Source organism: Triticum dicoccoides, chromosome 6B (assembly GCF_002162155.2).
Source record: "Triticum dicoccoides isolate Atlit2015 ecotype Zavitan chromosome 6B, WEW_v2.0, whole genome shotgun sequence".
NCBI lineage: Eukaryota > Viridiplantae > Streptophyta > Magnoliopsida > Poales > Poaceae > Triticum > Triticum dicoccoides.
In genome coordinates this window covers 295,198,965-295,204,445 of record NC_041391.1, presented here as the reverse complement: position 1 = coordinate 295,204,445, position 5,481 = coordinate 295,198,965, and the positions used below count along the sequence as shown (strand labels likewise).

The following is a 5,481-nucleotide window of genomic DNA, read 5'->3' as shown; positions in this document are numbered from 1 at the left end:
TCGCTTCCTTCGATGGCCGTTAGATCGTAGTGAAACTGGTCTTTGACTTTGTTTCGACCGTTAGATGCTCACTGCTCTCCCTGCTGATTTTTACCGCGTGGTAAGTTTGCATGGCGAATGACCGGTGGGCTCTTGTTCTGCGACTATTGGCTGGGTAAGTCGTTTCGAGGTGCGAGTGCGCCCTCTCACCGCATGCCGCGTGCACGTCGCGCCATTTGAGGGGGCGTGGGTAACCCTGCAGCCCGCACTCGCAGCCCTGCCTCCCTCCTCGATCTCTTTCCCTCAGCCGCCACAAACCCTAGGTCCCTTTCCTACGATCCCATGGTCGTTTCCCCTGCTCCATCCGACCTCTGTGGCGGCCGAGGGCCCGATCCGCGCCGACGCCGTGCCGGCGGCGGCCGGGGCGGGCGCGGAGAGGGCCGATGCGGCGGCCGCGGGCAGGGCGGCGACGGCCAAGGCCATGGAGGACGAGGTTGCATGGCGAGAAGCGGCCGATCCACCTGCGTGCCGTCACTGCAGGGATAGCGAAGGTCAGCGACAAAGGTCATCGTGGGGGCACACCGTCGTCTCCCTCTCCCCTGGTGGCACCTCCCTATGTGAGCTCCTCCCTATCTTCCTGCTCCTTCACCTCCTCCTTCTCATCCCATGTATTTTAGATTTGTTTGTTCAATTTTACTCCGTAGTGCTTGCACGCCCATGAATCTGGAAGTAACCCGCAAAAAAAAGAATCTGGAAGTAGACATTTTAGTGTTTTTCCTATTCCATTATCCGCTTTTTTTGTTGCTAAGAGTACAATTTTTTTGCATGGGGGATTAATTAGGCTGGTTATATAGAATGATAATTGCCTCAAATGATTCAGATTAAGAGTTCTGCTCAAGATATATGTGCTAGAGAACTAATTATTTTGTACTTGACCGCTCTGCATATGTTGAGGTTTGTCCTGGAATGGTTGGCTTTGGGACTTTTGGTGGCAGTATATTCTTATGCCGACGACAAGCATTTGCAGGACGATTATGTGGTTATCTGTGGCAGTGTGCTCCTATCCTCCCCGCCTCCATACTTCATTTTTGGAAAACTAATGATTTTGATTCATGGATGTCATAGGTACCATTGATTGTGCCTCGGCTTCGTAGCCGATCTTCGATCGTCCATGGCATCAACACACAAATTGATAATGCAAACCTCAGATCAATACCTCCCCTATTTGATTTCTGTGGCAGAGTGCTAATAACTTTTATTGTTTGTGTTTTTGGATAAGATTTGCATGGTATTTCTATCATTGGTTGATTGCTTGGATACTTTCACTATAGTAGTTATTCTGCCTCATCTATCACTATCTGCGGGCTTGCTTTGATTATGTGTCTCCCAACTTTCTGTATCTAAAAAGCAGCCTGTAAATGTAGCTTGAATAAAAATGGAAATTTCAGATGACATGTACATGTAAGGATTCAGTTTTGTGCTATCGATGATAGTCCTCTACAACTACCAGTGTGTCCTGTTGTTGAAGCTTTTGTTGATCTGATGATGTAGCCTCTATTTAATGTTCTATAGCCTCCTGATTAGTTATATCCTATCAGTAGCACCATGCCTCCCTATCGCGCTATTTGTCAAAAAACCGGAACAACCAGTAGCGAGGTGCCTCCCTGTATGTTGTTCATCGAAAGCTTGTTCAATTTTACTCCATAGTGCTTGCACGCCCATGAATCTGGAAGTAACCCGCAAAAAAATCTGGAAGTAGACATTTTAGTGTTTTTCCTATTCCATTATCTGCTTTTTTTGTTGCTAAGAGTACGATTTTTTTGCGTGGGGGATTAATTAGGCTGGTTATATAGAATGATAATTGCCTCAAATGATTCAGATTAAGAGTTCTGCTCAAGATATATGTGCTAGAGAACTAACAAAAGGTGTACAATAACTTCTAATTTTATTCCACTGACGAGATGTGTCAAATTTATTGTACAATATGTTCTAAATTTATTCCACTGACAAGATGTGTCAAATTTATTCAATGTTTTTTGTATTGTGGTTGATGCAGTCCCAGGACTAACATTGGAATATTCATGTGTTATAGGCCAATATAGATTTCTCAATGTATCATTTTGGCACTGTTTGACTGCTGAACAATATTGCCATGCTGATCATTTCTCATGTCTTTGCAATTTTTGGTCTTTATTTTGATTTCGTTGTGTGGTGTGCTTTTATCTAGGTGAGTTGAGTTGCTGCTTGGTTGGAGATGTTGATGTCATTCGAGACGCCCGCTGGATTCACCCTTTTCAAGGTTCTAAATAAGGGCAAGCTCGGCAAGGTCGAGGTGAGTGTTCGTCACCACCTCAGCTCTTGGTTTGGTTTGGATTACTCGTGTTTTTTTATTTTGACTGCAAAATAAGTTCTCTTTTCAACACACATTTAGTACGTGATCTAGCAATCACATTATAATAGAGTAAGTGAGAAAAAGATCTTTATTTGAATGACCAAGAATCCGTGGTGTGCTCCTGAACTGCAAGGAACACTCCACTACGAAACTCACTTAAGCAGGCTGATAGATCGATGCTACTTCTGTTATTATTATTTTTTATTGCCTAAGCGCGAACAAGCACTCTTGCATTGGAGATGCCCTGATTAGCTTCTTCTACAAATTTGTCCCAATGCAATTAGCAGGCTAGCATATTCGAAAAATGAAATTTTGAATGACATATAGCAGGATATGCATGTATTCCTACTCCTATCTTATATGGACAAATAGATCTAACAGCTGGCTTGCTTGCTTGCAGTGGTACAGGTGTGATCTTCATGGAGCTAGCCATCATTGGATTTGGTAATACATAATCACTTATTCAGAGAGCCCAAGGTGAGAAGAGACGAGCATCTAGAACACCACCACCTACTAATCAGTGAGCTACTATCTGTCTTTGAATGAGTTACTTAACAAGAGAAGGCAGGTAGCAATAGAACACGTGCAATCTCAATGTTTACTAATTATCTATTTCTGAATTTATTGTTCCCAGCTGCTCTGAATCTGGGTGTTTTGCTTGCTGCTTTGTAGGAGTTTCCTACCTTTCTTCTGCAAATCTGGAATGCCTTTATGGCATGATCATGTGAAAAAAGTACCTTGATGCAGTAATGGATTTGATTATCACTGGTTACTCTGTTTTCACGAATTACTATCCAACTGTAAGTCTATTCTATACCCTAAGGCCCATGTTAATCTGATAGAAGATTAAGCTATTTAATTTTAACTAAAAAGGATAATATTCTTTCAGTTGCTTGAATCTGTCCAGACCTGAAAAATACTTATACTTTGAAAGCTTGATATATGAGTATGTAATTTTACAGGTATGTAAATAGCCGACAATGTTATTGTTCAAATGTACTCGAGCCAGGTTTTCGGTGTTTCATTGCAACCAAAAGAATTGGTAATATTGTTTTGATGAAAACATGGTCGCACTTGTCAGTGTTGTATAATAGGATTTTTAATTAGTGGCATAGGAAATTTTTCCCTAAGATCCACTATGAAGTTGATTGAAAGTCCATTTTCCCTAAGATCCACTATGACAATGAAAAAGATTTCTGAAAACTGTGTCACCATAAATGTTCCATCATTGTCCATAGCAGTCCCATGCCATATTAATTTTAGAAGAATAAATTCTTATTCAGATGTTCATTGTGTTTTTATGTACTGCTATATCTAAAAAAGCAAGTTTCAGCTAAAAGCAGAGCCGTGGTTAAGATACTCTTTGCACCTAGGATATGTGATATGTTCAGATTGCTAGCTTTAAACTATAGTTTTAGAAAATGTGGTGCCCTCGCTTATTTTTGTAATGCATGAACTTAGGGTAAATGTTTTATGTGTAATGCGTGCTTGATTTCTTTTTTATTCTGGTGGATTTTGATTTTCTCCACCATGCTTCTCTCCAATGGGATGAGTCTGTTTTCGCAGCAGCGGGTGATGCATGTGCTTATTGTTGGCTGTTGGTATGTGGTATGCATTTTCTCATTGTTGGCTGTTTGTTGTTTGCTATGATTAAGATACATTGGCTTGTACATTTTATATCAGTTTCGTTTTCAACACCACCTATCACTGTATAATTTGTCGTTAATAGAGTAGTTTCTCCTTTATTGCATTGCATAATGCTAGCAAGCTACATTGCACCATAAACAAAAATAATCCTCTTCCAAGGTTAAACCTGTTTTTTCCTTCTAGCAAAGATCTTCTCTGGAAAAGATCAATTCTGTTAGCCTATAATATTGCAGTTCTTTCTTATCCTTCAAAGATTTAAAATTATTTTCTGTTTCCACTCCATTCGTTCTCATGGATTCTGAAAAAAATATTTTTGTTTTTTGTTGATTAATAATATTGATTTCCGTTTCAGTTTTGTGGTGGTCGATGCATGTAGAATATACGGACTTTCCTAGAATGGCGCCTTTTAGTTGTTTTGCTTGATGTTAGTTCATTGATGAGAACACCTATGTACATGATTGTTGCATGCATGATATCCTACTATATACTGAGAAATATTTTTCTTTTTCGGACATTGTTTTCTAAATCCTATCAACATATTACCTGATATGGTCTTTAAAGTTTCTATTTTATAGCGAGCTTTGCACTGGTCAACTTGAGTATGGTATGGTTATCTTTTCTTTTGTTTACAGGTGATGTGTGGTAGAAGCTGTTCTCACAGGAAGACTATTGTGTTGTGTATAAACCATGTTCTACGATTCACTTCTGTTATGCATATTTACTTTCCAGTTTTAGGACTAATATCCATCCATTGTAATGAATTTGGTTGTATGGGCATTACCTATTTGACTTAGGCTTGCTTCGTCACATATAAACTGTTTTTCTTTCCCCCACTGCTTGTATGACCTAAAACTATCATGTATATGAGGCAAGTTATTAGCAATGTTTCACATTTTCTTACTTGTGATACTGTGCTTGCCTAATCAGGTGTTCCAAGACCCAAATCAACAGAAAAACAACACATACAACACTTTTTTATTTTGAATTTTGGTTACCCTTATACAAGCCCCTGTCCATTTTGTTTATATAGTGGTTAGAATAGTAACCATATGTGCTTGCTCAATACTAATAAATGGAATATTTTCAAAGCACGTATGGTGTGGGTCTGTTCGCAATTTGGCGCAACAGGAGATTACTGAAAAATACACATTTTTTCAACATGACATGATCTTGAAATGGGACTTTACTACCAAATTAAAATATGTTGGTATACCTCATTATAGATGACAAGTCTCTTTTTTATTAAAGGGGGTTAATTTTTTTATCATATATGCTTTCCCGCTACTAAAACAACTAAAACGGAATTTCTTTTCATGCTGAACATGGATTTAGTGGGTCTCTACACCATTTTGTTACCCAGCTGACGAACTGAGAAAGAAAGGAAGGGGATAGGCAGTCTTTGCTGGCTCCGCCCTCTGCCGCTTCATATTCAGCTCCTCACAGGCCACAGGCATCGCTCTACG

At 39.8% G+C, this 5,481-nt stretch overlaps 1 long non-coding RNA gene across 3 annotated transcripts; it reads left to right on the top strand.

The window, feature by feature from the left end:
* The first annotated feature begins 237 nt into the window (after positions 1-237).
* Positions 238-5,481, top strand: LOC119322956. 3 transcript variants are annotated; one of them, XR_005155998.1, is made up of 4 exons: positions 238-596; positions 2,207-2,311; positions 2,772-2,939; positions 3,044-5,481. It is a non-coding gene; the product is annotated as an uncharacterized LOC119322956 (long non-coding RNA). The 3 variants fall into 3 exon arrangements; XR_005155997.1 differs by having other exon boundaries at positions 238-2,311; XR_005155999.1 differs by having other exon boundaries at positions 241-2,311; positions 2,772-2,848.